Below are 17,712 nucleotides of genomic sequence, written 5' to 3'. Positions count from 1 at the left end.
GAAAAACCAACCAGTTTTTTTTTAGAGCCAATGCTCTTCCAATGGAACGTATAGGAAAATAATGTAATCTAGCTCCCAGGATGCAATTCCTATGGCTTCCACTGGGTGTCAGTAGTCTTTGTTCAACGTTTCAGGCTTGTTTTGATACATGGACACAGACTTGGAAAACAGTGTATGCGCGTGCTACGAAGAGGACACGCACCTGCTAATATCGTTTTCCTATTGAACATACTTTTTCCCGTATGAAATATTATAGTTTAATGACATTTTAGGGTATATGAGGATTAAATAGAAACACATTTTTACTTGTTTTAACAAAGTTTAGCGATAGCTTTTTGGATTCCTTTCTCTGCATGTTGAACGAGTGGATTACTCAAATCGTTGGCACCAAATAAACAGACTTTTTGGGATATAAAGAAGGATTTCATCCAACAAAACGTCAGAAAATGAGATCCTGAAAATCAGTCTACTCACAAAATCGTCTGTAGCGTCCGAACGGTTTGGCCTACAAACTCTATGGAAATATGAGACTCTCACGATGGTGTTCTCCATTTGTCTCTATGAAGCGTCTTGGGGCTTGTCCGATGTCGGTACAGCTGATCTGCCAACTTCTGTCTGTATTGCCTAAACTAATTTGACCCCTCTGTGGAAAGTCGAGACTCTCACAGACAGGTACATGTTTTTACACTAGACTCGTCTGAAGGGCCACCGGTACCAGTTGAAAAAATGGATGGAAGTATATATGGAGTATATACAGTTTAGTGCCAAAAATAAGGGGTTAAATACATGTTAAAAATACATGTTTCATGATCTTTCCTCAATTTTTTTTCATCAAATAATTGTTTCATATACAGTATATATTTTATACTTCAAAGGGTCTTAAAATTCTAAATCAAATAGCTAAATTATTTTTAGTATGATATTCTTAAAGCAATTCCACATAGCTTTAGTAGAACCCCCCTCCTCCAGCTTAGACAGGGCTTAGACTGTTATGCTTTAATGTTTTGTACACTCAGTGTATATCATAAGGCCATTCTTTGAGGGCCTGGTTATACCCTAATACAAATACAGTGGTGTTAGGAAAAATCTTAGCATACTGAGACTGTAACGGCGTTCGTCTGTTGAAAGAAGAGAGTCGGACCGAAATGCAGCGTGTTGGTTACTCATGACTTTAATGAATGAAAATGCGGTACATTAAATAACTGAAAGACGAAAACAACAAACGGAACGTGAACCTATTACAGCCTATCTGGTGAAACTACATAAAGACAGGAACAATCACCCACGAAATACAAAGCGAAACTATGGCTCCCTAAATACGGTTCCCAATCAGAGACAACGATAAGCACCTGACTTTGATTGAGAATCGCCTCAGGCAGCCAAGCCTAACAACACCCCTAATCAGCCACGATCCCAAATAATACAAACCCCAATACGAAAACAACATATAAACCCATGTCACACCCTGGCCTACCCAAACATATAACAAAAACACAAAATACAATGACCAAGGCGTGACAGAACCCCCCACCCTAAGGTGCGGACTCCCGGACGCACCTCAAAAGCATAGGGAGGGTCCGGGTGGGCGTCTGTCCATGGTGGCGGTTCCGGCTCAGGACGTGGACCCCACTCCATTAATGTCCTTGTTATAATATAATAATAATAATAATATAATAATAATATAATAATATATATGCCCAGACTTTTATCCCATTACAGTCATGCATACATTCCTGGTGTTCCTCCCCTCTACCAACTGAGCTACAGGGATCCTGGGATAATCCACCCTCTCCGCCGACCATGGCCTAATAGTCCTCACCCAGATCCCCACATAACTGAGGAGCAGCTCGGGACAGAGGGGCAGCTCGGGACAGAGGGGCAGCTCGGGACAGAGGGGCAGCTCGGGACAGAGGGGCAGCTCGGGACAGAAGCAGCCCGGGACTGAGGGGGAAGCCCAGTACCGAGAGGAAATCCAGTACTGAGAGGAAATCCAGTACTGAGAGGAAGTCCAGTACTGAGAGGAAGCCCAGTACTGAGATGAAGCCCAGTACTGAGAGGAAGCCCAGTACTGAGAGGAAGCTCAGGCAGGTAGTAGGCTCCGGTAAATCCTGGCTGGCTGGCGGAACTGGAAGATTCAGGTTGACAAGCAGATCTGGAAGATTCTGGTTGTCTGGCAGATCTGGAAGAGACTGGTTGTCTGGCAGATCTGGAAGTTACTGGTTGTCTGGCAGATCTGGAAGAGACTGGTTGTCTTGTAGATCTGGAATAGACTGGTTGTCGGGCAGATCTGGAAGAGACTGGTTGTCGGGCAGATCTGGAAGAGACTGGTTGTCGGGCAGATCTGGAAGAGACTGGTTGTCTGGCAGATCTGGAAGAGACTGGTTGTCTGGCAGATCTGGAAGAGACTGGTTGTCTAGCAGATCTGGAAGAGACTGGTTGTCTGGCGGCGCTGGGCTGACTGGCGGCACTGGTGGCGCTGGGCAGACTGGGAGCACTGGCGGCGCTGGGCAGACTGGCGGCGCTGGGCAGACTGGGAGCACTGGCGGCACTGGGCAGACTGGGAGCACTGGCGGCGCTGGGCAGACTGGGAGCACTGGCGGCGCTGGGCAGACTGGCAGCACTGGGCAGACGGGAGACTCCGGCAGCGCAGGAGAGGAGAAAGGCTCTGGCTGCGCTAAACAGGCGGGAGACTCCGACAGCGCAGGAGAGGAGAAAGGCTTTGGCTGCGCTAAACAGGCGGGAGACTCTGACAGCGCAGGAGAGGAGAAAAGCGCTGGCTGCGCTGAACAGCCGAGGCGCACTGAAGGCCTGGTGCGTGGTGCTGGAACTGGTGGTACTGGATTGAGGACACGCACAGGAAGCCTGGTGCGGGGAGCTGCTACCGGAGGACTGGTGTGTAGATGTGTCTCTGGATAGACCGGACCGTGCAGGCGCACTGGAGCTCGTGAGCACCGAGCCTGCCCAAGCTTACCTGGCTCGATGCCCACTCTAGCCCGGCCAATAGGAAGGGCTGGTATGTGCCGCACCGGGCAATGCTCCCGCACTGAAAACACAGTGCGCTCCATAGCATAACACGGTGCCTGCCCGGTCTCTCTAGCCCAACGGTGAGCACAGGGAGTTTGCGCAGGTCTCCTACCTGGCATAACCATACTCCCTTCTAGCCCCCTCCCAATAATTTTTTGGGGCTGCTTTTCGGGTTTCCTTGACAACCGTGTTCCCTCGTATCGTCGGCTCCTAACTCCGGCTGCCTCTGCTCTCCTTAGTGCCTCCACCTGTTTCCATGGGAGGCGATCTCTTCTGGCCAATATCTCCTCCCAAGTGTAACAACCTTTACCATCCAACACGTCTTCCCATGTCCATTCTCCAAATAATTCATCCTCCTTTTGCTGCTCCAGCTGTCGCTGCCTGTTAATACCAGCGCCTCTCCGTTTTAGACGGCGTGTCTTTTTCTTTGACTCCATTCGCCTATAGTCCTCTTCGCATTGCTGCAGCGAATCCCAGGCGGGCTCCTGCACTCTCTCTGGGTCCGCCGCCCACCTGTCGATTTCTTCCCACGTCATATACTCCATGCCACTGCTATCCATAACGTCCTCCTTTCGCTGCTGAAGCTGTCGCTGCCAGTTTACACACTGCTCGGTCCGATTGTGGTGGGTGATTCTGTAACGGCGTTCGTCTGTTGAAAGAAGAGAGTCGGACCGAAATGCAGCGTGTTGGTTACTCATGACTTTAATGAATGAAAATGCGGTACATTAAATAACTGAAAGACGAAAACAACAAACGGAACGTGAACCTATTACAGCCTATCTGGTGAAACTACACAAAGACAGGAACAATCACCCACGAAATACAAAGAGAAACTATGGCTCCCTAAATACGGTTCCCAATCAGAGACAACGATAAGCACCTGACTCTGATTGAGAATCGCCTCAGGCAGCCAAGCCTAACAACACCCCTAATCAGCCACGATCCCAAATAATACAAACCCCAATACGAAAACAACATATAAACCCATGTCACACCCTGGCCTACCCAAACATATAACAAAAACACAAAATACAATGACCAAGGCGTGACAGAGACTACCTCGATCATCTAAACTGATACAACCATCTCAGTAATGGGTGCAATAAATCCAACTACTGACATATTGGATTAGTTAAAAAATATATATGTTATAAACTCAGCAAAAAACGAAACGTCCATCTTTCAAAGAAAATTCGTAAAAATCCAAATAACTTAGCAAATCTTCATTGTAAAGGGTTTAAACACTGTTTCCCATGCTTGTTCAATGAACCATAAACAATTAATGAACATGCACCTGTGGAATGGCCATTAAGACACTAGCAGCATACAGCTGGTAGGCAATAAAGGTCACAGTTCTGAAAACTTAGGACACTTAAGAGGCCTTTCTACTCTGAAAAACACCAACAGAAAGATGTCCAGTGTTTATCATCGAAGGAATGAGCGTTACACTGAGGCCTGTACTCTGGAGCGGGATCGATTTGGAGGTGGAGGGTCCATCATGGTCTGGGGCGGTGTGTCACAGCATCATCGGACTGAGCTTGTCGTCATTGCAGGCAATCTTAAAGCTGTGCATTACAGGGAAGACATCCTCCTCCCTCATGTGGTACCCTTACTGCAGGCCTATCCTGACATGACCATCCAGCATGATGACAATGCCACCAGCTATACTGCTCGTTCTGTGTGTGAATTCCTGCAAGACAGAAAAGTCAGTGTTCTGTCATGGCCAGCGAAGAGCTAGGATCTCAATCTCATTGAGCATGTCTGGGACCTGTTGGATCGGAGAGTGAGTGCTAGGGCCATTCCCCCCAGAAATGTCCGGGAACTTGCAGGTACCTTGGTGGAAGAGTGGGGTAACATCTCACAGCAAGAACTGGTAAATTTGGTGCAGTCCATGATGAGGAGATGCACTGCACTACTTAATGCTGCTGGTGGCCACACCAGATACTGACTATTAATTTTGATTTTGACCCCCACCCCTTTGTTCAGGGACACATTATTCCATTTCTGTTAGTCATGTCTGTGGAACTTGTTCAGTTTGTCTCAGTTGTTGCATCTTATTATGTTCTTCCAAATATTTACACATGTTAAGTTTGCTGAAAATAAACGCAGTTGACAGTGAGAGGACGTTTCTTTTTTTGCTGAGTTCATGTCTTTGTGTAGCATAATATCCATCAACCAATAAATGTACAGGTTAAAACATCTATATTAAAACAAACAATTCTGACAATCTGACCTGCAGTAGAGCATTCTGGGAAATGTGATATATGGTTCTATGTAGAACTCTTCTTTCCTTCCAAAGAACCCTTCTTGCCTTCCAAAGAATTATCAAAGAACCCTTTACTCCAAAAACGGTTCATAGGATGTTAAAGGTTCTTGGTATAACCCTTTGCCTTATACAGAACCCTTGTCTTCCAAAAAGGGATCCAAACGGTTCTTGGTAGAACCCTATCCCTCCCCCAAAAACTTTTTTCTAAGAATGTACTGTTACCAAATATGATCCTATGCTTAGTCTACTCATCAAATTAGGAAATGCATTTTATTGTTAGCCTGAAAATACTTTATTATAAAGGTGTTTATTCTTCACCTTTTCGAATGTGTATTCTCAGTGGGATGAGCCTATGGTGCTGTTATCTGTCGCTTACTGCATTCACGTTTACTCAACTGTACATTGTCAATAGAATGTAGTACGATTAGTACACACACTATGCCAAATTCCGGACACGAACCAACAAGAGACTACTGCTGCATCAATCCGTCATGGGAGGAGAAGGGAGGGGTGGACAGCAGAGAAGGAGGGTAACAATAGGAGAGTATAGGAAAGGAAAGGAGAGGAGAGGAAAGGAGATGAGAGACACTCATCCTTGTTTTCTCAGAGTAATCACTGTGTCTACTGGAGTGTATAGAAGGAAGCTTTGGGTCTATTAACTACACACACAGTGTGAGTGGAAATCAATGAGCTGGACACACACACACACACTCACTCACTTACGAACACACATGCACGCACGCAAAGACAGACACACACACACACACACACAAAGACTTGCATGGTTGCACACATGCCCGTTAATCCAGATGAATCATATCGGTTCCGCACAGAATACACGTTAGTTACCTCTGTTTGTGTCTCTCTCTGTTCCCTGTTAGAACAAAACCACACCATAACATTCTAATCCTGATGACATTTTGAAATTATGAAGAGAAGCAGGAGGGGGGGGGGGTGGTTGTTGAAAGTAAGACAGAAAAGGAATTAAACAACAGTGCAAAAAAGATAAGCAGTTCTAATCTCCCTCTCTGTCTGTTTCTCTCCTGTTCCCCATCTCTCTCATTCTGTCTCTCCAGGTGTTAAAGTGTTATAGTTTCTTGCTCTCCCCTTCTCTCTCTTTCTCCTTCTCCCTCTTTCACTCGTTCTCTCTCTCCAGGCATATGTGTGTTTCCTGGTGTTAGAGTGTCATAGTCCCCTGGTGGTATTTATACTCTCTCTCTCTCTCTCTCTCTCTCTCTCTCTCTCTCTCTCTCTCTCTCTCTCTCTCTCTCTCTCTCTCTCTCTCTCTCTCTCTCTCTCTCTCTCTCTCTCTCTCTCTCTCTCAATATCTCAATATCTCCTGATGCTAGGGTGTTATAGACTTGCTTTTTCCTCTTGATACAATCTCCCTCTCACTCTCCATTGGCTATGTTGCAATGTCTCCTGTTGCTAGGGTGTTATAGTCTTGCTCTCTCCTCTTTTTCGCTCCCACCTCTTCCTTTTCTCTCCCCTCTCCGGACAAAGAAAGGCACCTAAAAAGATGGTGCAAACGGGTACAGTTTTATGAGCTCCAACCCAACTATGCTATTTAGTTACTTTTTTTCACATTTATATTTACATTTTGGACAGAATGCTCATGATATTAACACCTATGACCACAGGAGGCTGACGAGATTTGGCATGGGCCCTCAGACCTCAAGAAGTTCTACAGCTGCACCATCGAGCATCTTGCATCACCACGGCAACTTCACTCCCCTTAACCGCAGTGGTGGAAAAAACAACAAATTGTCATGCTTGAGTAAAAGTATACATACCTTAACAGAAAGTTACTCAAGTACAAGTGAAAGTCACCCAGTAAAATACTACTTGAGTAAAAGTATACATACCTTAACAGAAAGTTACTCAAGTACAAGTGAAAGTCACCCAGTAAAATACTACTTGAGTAAAAGTATACATACCTTAACAGAAAGTTACTCAAGTACAAGTGAAAGTCACCCAGTAAAATACTACTTGAGTAAAAGTATACATACCTTAACAGAAAGTTACTCAAGTACAAGTGAAAGTCACCCAGTAAAATACTACTTGAGTAAAAGTATACATACCTTAACAGAAAGTTACTCAAGTACAAGTGAAAGTCACCCAGTAAAATACTACTTGAGTAAAAGTATACATACCTTAACAGAAAGTTACTCAAGTACAAGTGAAAGTCACCCAGTAAAATACTACTTGAGTAAAAGTATACATACCTTAACAGAAAGTTACTCAAGTACAAGTGAAAGTCACCCAGTAAAATACTACTTGAGTAAAAGTATACATACCTTAACAGAAAGTTACTCAAGTACAAGTGAAAGTCACCCAGTAAAATACTACTTGAGTAAAAGTCTAAAAGTATTGGTTTTAAAAATACTTAAGTATCAAAAGTAAATGTAATTGCTAAAATGTACTTAAGTATCAAAAGTAGAAGTAAAAAGTACCATATTTTCTTTAGGAATGTAGTAAAGCGAAGTAAAAGTTGTTAAAAATATAAATAGTAAAGGAAAGTACAGATACCCTCAAAAACTACTTTAAAGTATTTTTACTTAAGTACTTAAGTACTACACCACTGCTCAACCGCAAGGCTCTACAAAGGGTAGTGCGGACAGCCCAGTACATCACTAATCAATCAAAGTTTATTGGTCACAGAATTGCAGATGTTATTGCAAGTGCAGCAAGATGCTTGTGTTTCTAGCTCCAACATTGGCGTAATAATACCTAGAGATACAAAACAATATGAACATAATCTAAATAGTTTGTGTAAATAAATAAAACAAGAAATATCAGAACGAGCAATGTCAGAGTCCAGAATATCTCTCTCATATATATATATATATGCAACTTAATATTAGGAAGGTGTTCCTAATGTTTGGTTTACAAAACATTATGAACACCTTCCTTATATTGAGTTTCCCCCCCTTTTTAAGGACAGCCGTAATTTGTCGGGGCATGGACTCTACAACGTGTCGAATGCGTTCCACAGGGATGCTTGTGTCACGCCTTGGTCATTGTATTTTGTGTTTTGTTATATGTTTGGGTAGGCCAGGGTGTGACATGGGTTTATATGTTGTGTTTTGTATTTTGGTTTGTATTAATTTGGATTGTGTATGATTAGGGGTGTGTCTAGTTAGGCTTGGCTGCCTGAGGCGATTCTCAATTGGAGTCAGGTGATTCTCGTTGTCTCGGATTGGGAACCGTATTTAGGTAGCCTGAGTTCGCGTTGTATTTTGTGGGTGTTTGTTCCTATCTCTGTGTTTGTCACCAGATAGGCTGTAATTAGTTCTCGTTTCGTTTGTTGTTTTCTTATATCAATTATTTCATGTACCGCGATACTTTCATTAAAGTCATGAGTAACCTACACGCTGCATTTCGGTCAAATCAAATCAAATCAAATTTTATTTGTCACATACACATGGTTAGCAGATGTTAATGCGAGTGTAGCGAAATGCTTGTGCTTCTAGTTCCGACAATGCAGTGATAACCAACAAGTAATCTAACTAACAATTCCAAAACTACTGTCTTATACACAGTGTAAGGGGATAAGGAACATGTACATAAGGATATATGAATGAGTGATGGTACAGAGCAGCATACAGTAGATGGTATCGAGTACAGTATATACATATGAGATGAGTGTGTAGACAAAGTAAACAAAGTGGCATAGTTAAAGTGGCTAGTGATACATGTGTTACATAAGGATGCAGTCGATGATGTAGAGTACAGTATATACATATGCATATGAGATGAATAATGTAGGTCTGACTCTCTTCTTACAACAGACGAACAACGTTACAGAAACACCCACCACCACTCACGGACCGAGCAGCGTGTGAATTGGCAGGAGCTAAAGGAGGACGTTATGGAAGGTAGAGGCATGGATTATACGACGTGGGAAGAAATCGACAGGTGGGCGGCCGACCCGGAGAGAGTGCAGGAGCCCGCCTGGGATTCGCTTCAGCAGTGCGAAGAGGGCTACAGGCTAATGGAGTCAAAAAGGAAAACACGGCGACGCAGAGCGAAAACCGAAAGTAACGGGGGAGAGCGCAGAGAGAGAGTGGCTGAGTCAGGAGTCAGACCTGAGCCTACTCTCCCTGTTAATTGTGAGGAGCAGCAATATGAGGACTTCTGGTCTTGGGAGATGATATTAGACGGTAAAGGACCCTGGGCGCAGCCGGGAGAATATCGCCGTCCCAAGGATGAAATAGACGCGGATAAAGGCGGAGAGGCGCAGGTATGAGGAGGCAGCACGGCGACGCGGTTGGAAACCAGAAAAACAGCCCAAAATTTTTTGGGGGGGGAGGCTAGAAGGGAGAATAGTTATGCCAGGGAGGAGACCTGCGCATACTCCCTGTGCTCACCGTTGGGCTAGAGAGACCGGGCAGGCACCGTGTTATGCTATGGAGCGCACAGTGTTTCCAGTGCGGGTGCAGAGCCAGGTGCGGCACATACCAGCCCTTCCTATTGGTCGGGCTAGAGTGGGCATCGAGCCAGGTAAGCTTGGGCAGGCTCGGTGCTCAAGATCTCCAGTGCGCCTGCACGGTCCGGTCTATCCAGAGCCACCTCTACACACCAGTCCTCCGGTAGCAGCTCCCCGCACCAGGCTTCCTGTGCGTGTCCTCGAGCCAGTACCACCAGTTCCAGCACCACGCACCAGGCCTCCAGTGCGCCTCGCCTGTTCAGCGCAGCCAGCGCTTTTCTCCTCTCCTGCGCTGTTGGAGTCTCCTGCCTGTTTAGCGCAGCCAGAGCTTTTCTCCTCTCCTGCGCTGCCGGAGTCTCCCACCTATTTAGCGCAGCCAGAGCCTTTCTCCTCTCCTGCCCTGCCGGAGTCTCCTGTCTGTCCAGCGCCGCCAGTGCTCCCAGTCGGCCCAGCGCGGCCAGTGCTCCCAGTCTGCCCAGCGCGGCCAGTGCTCCCAGTCTGCCCAGCGCGGCCAGTGCTCCCAGTCTGCCCAGCGCCGCCAGTGCTCCCAGTCTGCCCAGCTCCACCAGTGCTCCCAGTCTGCCCAGCGCCGCCAGTCTGCCCAGCATCGCCAGTCTGCCAGGATCCGCCAGAAGTGCCAGTCTGCCAAGATCCGCCAGAAGTGCCAGTCTGCCAAGATCTTCTAGATCGGCCAGACAACCTGAATCATCCAGTTCCACCAGCCAGCCAGGATTTACCGGAGCCTACTACCTGCCTGAGCTTCCTCTCAGTACTGAGCTTCCTCTCAGTACTGAGCTTCCTCTCAGTACTGGGCTTCCTCTCAGTACTGGGCTTCCTCTCAGTCCCGGGCTTCCCCTATATCAGTTATTTCATGTACCGCGATACTTTCATTAAAGTCATGAGTAACCTACACGCTGCATTTCGGTCTGACTCTCTTCTTACAACAGACGAACGACGTTATAGCTTGCCCATGTTGACTTGTATGAAGTAACATGTTTTTCTAACCATTACTGAGAATGTTGATGTAGTTAAGTCTTCATTGTTGTACTTGTAACAAGATACCTTTTGATGTATCTTCACCCGTCTTTGGCTCGTGTCCTGTATTTTACTGTAATATTCATAGTAACTTGCCAAAAGTACCTGTAATATCAGAGCAATGATACAGTATTATACAATTAGCCTATTATACTGTAAGAAATTACTACTACTGTAATCATAATACTGTTATCTTACTGTAATAACATGTGATTTTGGAAGCAAGTTTGCAGCATCTTTATGAATATTTGGTGTTTTATAGAGGCCTTCACAAAGACTTCCAAGATGATAGGGCAAACCACTCAATCAGTAAAGGTTTAAGACTTACTGTGACTCTGATCTGTCCCCTATATACATTCCATTATTACGGCATTACCACCACATATCAGTTAAATGGGTACAGCATTTTCACTGATGGGTGCAACAAATACATGCCATTTCCAAGGCATGCCTCGAAATATGTTAACCAGCCAGTAGTTCTTTCCCCTCCCACAACATCTTACCACACTGCACCATGATTTACAGAATGCTGCAGTAAATACACAGCAAAACAACACTTTTTTGTTGAATTCTATTATAATAAAAATGACAGCAATCGCTAACAGTGAGTATGTAGTTATATACTACAGCATACCAATTAATAGATGGTGTTTTATTTGACTAGCACTTGTACAGCTGCCTTTAACAAAGGCTTCTAAACTGGCAGTGAGTGCAGGGCAAAACCGATCAAAAAGACATGGCTAATCACTCAACCATTACAGCTTTGAGACTTGCTGTCACTCTGATCTGTACCCCACACACATTCAATTGATAGGGAACTACTACCACATTTCAGTTAAATTGGTACAGCTCTCTCACTAACAGGTGCAACAAATATAGCCTCATACAAAGGCACGCACGCACAGACACACACTTTCACACATGTACAGTTAGACTCATCATTAACACTGCCGCTATTTTGTTTTTTTAGTCTTATTTCTACCATGATGACTAGTCACTTTACCCCTGCATAAATGTACATACCTACCTCAGCTAGCTCGTACCCCTGCACATTGATACGGTATTGGTACTCCCTGAATAGCTTCATTATTGCGTGCTTTTATTTATCTTGTATTTTTACTCTTATTTTTTTAGCTCTGCATCGTTGGGAAAGAGCTTGTAAGTAAGTATTTCAATGTAAGGTCTACACCTGTTTATTGGGCACTTGTGTCAAATACAGTTTGATTTGATTCGTTGCAATGTTTCCTGGTGCTAGGGTGTTATAGTCCTTCTTCTCTCTCCCCCCTCTCTCCCCCCTCTTTCCCATTATCTTCTCTCTCAACTATGTTGCAGTCTCCTGGTGCTAGAGTGTTATAGACCAGAGTGAGAGAAGTCAACCTCAGAGGGCCAGACAGAACAAGATACACTGATCTCAGCTGACACACTCATCAACACATGACACAGGTGGTGTGTGTGCACACTGTGCAGACTGCTACTGTCATCCTTGGAGGCCTTTCGTGCCTGGGCCTGTGTGTGTGTGCATGTGTGCTTGTTTGTGGGCTTGTGCCTGTGTGTCTGTGCCTGTGTGTGTGTGGTGTCATGTGATTATCTGCTTGTAATTCCTCCTGATGTTTACTAGGATTGCTTTATCACACAGAGAGACGCATGTCATGATTTCACCACGTAGGATGCCTTCCTGGATTGTCTTTATTATGTTGTCCCTTGTGACATCATCAACATGCACATGCACATGTGTCTCCTCCACCGGGCAAAAACAAAATCCTGCCCATCCAGCAAATACAGAATAATTGTGTGCACTGCTTTAAATTGGTAGAAACATGTTATTATAATTTCCCATCTTTCTGACCCTAAACATTACATAGTATGGCACCTTATTGAAAATGATCAAAGCCAACATCATTAGATATCCAGCCTTGTGGAATTTGAATAATGTATTCCAGACGAAGCCACTCTCTCTCTCTCTCTCTCTCTCTCTCTCTCTCTCTCTCTCTCTCTCTCTCTCTCTCTCTCTCTCTCTCTCTCTCTCTCTCTCTCTCTCTCTCTCTCTCTCTCTTTCTCTCTTTGTCACTTCCGTCATCGCTTCCTGTCAGGGAGAGCACGGTTTGTTGTTTTGGATAGTTTTGAAAGTCTTTTGAAAACGTTGGTTATTAGCTGGCTTTTGAATTTGGATCCCATGACGCAGTTTTCATCGGTAGCTGGGACCGGTATTATCTGTCCAGTGATCACAATATAGTGGCTATATCCAGGAAAGCCAAAGTTCCAAAAGCTGGGCCTGAAATAGTGTATAATAGATCATACAAAAGATTTTGCTATGACTCTTATGTGGATGATGTTAAACATATTTGTTGGTCTGATGTGATTAATAAGGAGCACTGCACTTGATTAATTTATTAAATTGCTTCTTCCAATTATTGATAAACATGCACCTGTTAAGAAATTGACTGTTAGAACTGTTATGGCTCTATGGATTGATGAGGCATTGAACAACTGTATGGTTGAAAGAGATGGGGCGAAATGAGTGGCTAATAGTTCTGGCTGCACATCTGACTGGCTGACTTACTGCAAATTGAGAAATGATGTGACTAAACTCAACAAAAGAAGAAACTGTATTATGAAGCCAAGATCAACGATATAAATAATGATGGAAAAAGACGTGGAGTACTTTTAATGAAATGGGCAGAAAGACAAATTTGACTCCATCTTTCATTGAATCAGATGGCTTATTCATCACAAAACCATTTGATTTTGCCAAATATTTTAATTATTACTTAATTGGAAAAGTTGGCCAACTTAGGCATGTAATGCCAACAACTGAACATTGAGCCATTGTACTCATGTATAAAACACAAATAATGAAAGAAAAGCATTGCAGGTTTGAATTGTGTAAAGTTAGTGTGGGAGAGGTGGAAAAATGATTGACATTGGCATTGACAACTTAGATGGAAAGAAACTGAGGATGGTAGCTGACCCTATAGCCACTCTCATCTGTCATATCTTTAATCTGAGCCTAGAGGAAAGTCTTTGTCCTCAGGCCGGGAGGGAAGCCAAAGTCATTCCGCTACCCAAGACACAAATGACTGATGATTGGTTGAAAGAAATTCATAGTAAGAAGATCATTGGAGCTGTAATGTTAGATTTCAATGCAGCCTTTGATATTATTGTCCATAACCTGTTGTTGAGAAAACATATGTGTTATAGCTTTTCAACCTCTGCCGACAGACATGGCAGCTCTGCTTCTAATTCTTAAGCAAGTTTGCAGTATTTTGTTTTTTTGTATGTTATTTCTTACATTTTTAGCAAGGAAAGTTATTTTTTGTTATTACATATAGCCGGAAAGAACTTTGGATATCAGAGTGGTGGTAACTCACCAGAATTACGACCAGGAATACGACTTTCCCAAATGGGATCCTTTGTTCGTACACCCCAGTTCAACTGAAACTGCTCCATGGCGCTGTAGGCGGGGAAGAGCTATTCGGTGTGGACTTCTAGTCTGACTCAGGAGGTGTGCACACCATCCACCATTTCTGAGTATATTACTCGCTAATGTTCAGTCTCTGAACAATAATGTACACGAGCTCAGGGTGAGGATCTCCTTCCAGAGAGACATCAGAGACTGTAACATACTCTGTTTCACGGAATCATGTCTCTCTCCAGATATACTGTCCCCGTCCATACAGCCAGCTGGGTTCTCAGTTCATCGCACAGACAGGAATAAAGAACTCTCCGGGAAGAAAAAATGCGGGGATGTATGTTTCTTGATTAACTACTCATGGTGTGATTGTGATAACAAACAGAAACTCAAGTCCTTTTGTTCACTCGACCTAAAATATCTCACAATCAAATGCTGACATTATTACCTCCCAAGAGAATTCTCTTTGGTTATAGTCACAACCATCTATATTCCCCCTCAAGCCGATACCACGACGGCCCTCAAGGAAATACATTGGACTTTGTGCAAACTGAAAACCACATATCTTGAGGGAACATTTATTGTAGTTAGGGATTTTAACAAATCAAATTTGAGGAAAATGGTACCGAAGTTCTATCAACACATTGACTGTAGTACTTGCGCTGCTTAAACACTCTACCACTGCTACTCCAATTTCCGGGATGCCTACAAGGCCCTCCCCAAACCTCCCTTTGGCAAATCAGATCATGACTCCATTTTTCTCATCCTTTCCTATAGGCAGAAACTTAAACAGGAAGTACCCGTGCTAATGTCTATTCAATTATGGTCTGACCAATTAGAATCCATGCTTCAAGACTGTTTTGATCACGCGGACTGGGATATATTCCAGGTAGCTTCTGAGAATAACATCGACATATACACTGACACGGTGACTGAGTTACCCAAAGCAGAAACCGTGTATAGATGGCAGCATTCCCGCAAAACTGAAAGCGGGAACCACTGCATTTAATGGTGGCTTTATTCAGTGTTCTATAATCAATGCAGGGGCGTAGTCCCTGACTCGGGAATATGGTTGAACACAAACAGTGTAGTGATTCTCTCTGTAAGGCAATCAAACAGGCAAAACGTCAGTACAAAGTGGAGTTGCAATTCAATGGCTCAGACACGAGACATATGTGGCAGCGTCTACAGATAATCACGGATTACAAAGGGAAAACCAGCCACGGACACCGATGGTTTGCTTCCAGACAAGCTAAAGTCTCTCTCACTTGATTAGAATATTCCACAACAGTGTATATTGCTCTACAACCCCCACAATTTGTATGGGTATGACTCGTCTGAAGGTAACCCATACAAATGAAAAAAAATAAAATTGTACCAATAAAAAAAAGTGGTTACATATGTGTCCAAGAAACTCAAATATTTCCTGAGATTTCCTAGGTATAGGACAGACACTGCAATAACTTATTCCATATGATTTACTTTTTCATTGTCTTTTATGCCATTTATGAATGTGTTGTTCAATGCATTTCTATGGGCTTTAGTAGCAAAGACGAAAATTCTATATTCTGTTAATTAATAATACAGAGGTCCTAACATTCTACATCAAAAAAGCTTAATGATCCATGGTTTGACCCCATGATATTGTTGTTACAAAACAGATGTGTTTACTGTGATTAGAGCATGGGAATATAGGAGCATCTGCTAGGCTAAATTAAGGAGTACACCACATCAGTCACTGGCTTCATTAATAAGTGCATTGATGACGTCTTCCCCACAGTGACCGTACGTACATACCCCAACCAGAAGACATGGACTATTACAGGCAACATCTGCACTGAGCTAAAGGGTAGAGCTGCCGCTGTAAGGAGCGGGACTCTAACCCGGAAGCTTATAATAAATCCCGCTATGCCCTCCGACGAACCATCAAACAGGCAAAGTGTCAATACAGGACTAAGATCGAATTGTGCTACACCGGCTCCGATGCTGTGAAAGAAAAATTACACACTTACCTGATTTGTTTGATATTAATAGTAAACTATTGTATTTTTAACTAAGAGTAAGATTGGCCTGCTAAGGGTGAGTTTTTATGGTCCTTCTGTAGCTCAGTTGGTAGAGCATGGCGCTTGTAATGCCAGGGTAGTGGGTTCGATCTCCGGGACCACCCATACGTAGAATGTATGCACACATGACTGTAAGTCGCTTTGGATAAAAGCGTCTGCTAAATGGCATATATTATTATATATTATTATGGTGTCCATTCTAGCTTCCTGCAGCTAGTCTGGGCGTCGAGGAAATGGGTTTTACTAGAGGTGATAGAATGGAACTTTTTATCATCGGTGCTGCAATGAGGGAGATGTGTTGCATGGATGTAGGGTGGTTTTAACTGGGACAGAGATGGACTAGAACAATGGGTTCCTAGACATCCTGGCATCAGGGAAATTAACCTTTCTGGCTCAGGCGTTCCTCCTAGTGACCCACCTTGACAACATCCAGTGAAATTGCAGAGCACCAAATTCAAAATACAGACATAGTCATAATAAACATTCAGAAAAATACAAGTGTTATACATCGGCTTAAAGATTAACTTCTTGTTAATCCACCCGCTTTGTCAGATTTCAAAAAGGCTTTACGGCAAAACATACCATACGATTATCTGAGGACAGCGCCCCGCTTACAAAAGCATACAAACATTTTACAACCATGTAGAGGAGTCACGAAAGTAAGAAATAGCGATAAAATTAATTACATTTACATTGAAGATCTTCAGTCTTTGCAGACGCTCTTATCCAGAATCCCAGCTACACAATAAATGTTTATTTTGTTCGATGGAAAGTCCTTTACAATAGTCCCATCTAAATCTTTTGTTGGTGGGTTTTGTTCAGTAATCCACTGGCTCAAAGGTATTCCTTGAAGAGGAATGGGGTTTTAATAGAACCAGTAAAGTTGATTGAAACATGTCAAACAATGTTTATTTCATCCTCAGGTTGTCAATTGTCTAAATAATCGATTTTACTTTCAACCGGACAATAGCTATTCAGTGGATGGAAAAACAACGCAGGCCAGAGGTGGATCACACAGTAAACCAGCACTGCATGATTCACAGTCCACTGAGAGAAAGGTCTCATTCTTATTTTTCAGAAAACAAGCCTGAAACAATGTCTAATGACTGATTGACATCTGGAAGCCAGTGGAGGAACGGATTAGGTACTAACCCATTAGATACTCTATAGGCATTCAATTGAAAATAACACCAAAAAATCCCACTTCCTGGATGGAGTTTAGGGGTTTAATGCCATGTAAGTTCTGTTATACCCAGACATTATTCTAACATTTCTGGAAACTCCAGAGTGGAGATCCAGATCAAGAAGCTGTTTTTCAGTCTCTGCGCCGTTCCTGTTTGATGCACCTGTACTGACCGGATGTTCTGGATGATACAGTGAACAGGCAGTGGCTTGGGGGGTTGTTGTAGTTGATGATCTTTAGGGCCTTCCAGGATGACATCGGGTGGTGTAGGTGCTCTGGAGGGGACACAATGGAGTTGCCCCG

This window comes from Oncorhynchus gorbuscha, linkage group LG20 (assembly GCF_021184085.1).
Source record: "Oncorhynchus gorbuscha isolate QuinsamMale2020 ecotype Even-year linkage group LG20, OgorEven_v1.0, whole genome shotgun sequence".
Classification (NCBI taxonomy): domain Eukaryota; kingdom Metazoa; phylum Chordata; class Actinopteri; order Salmoniformes; family Salmonidae; genus Oncorhynchus; species Oncorhynchus gorbuscha.
This window is presented reverse-complemented; position numbering follows the sequence as displayed.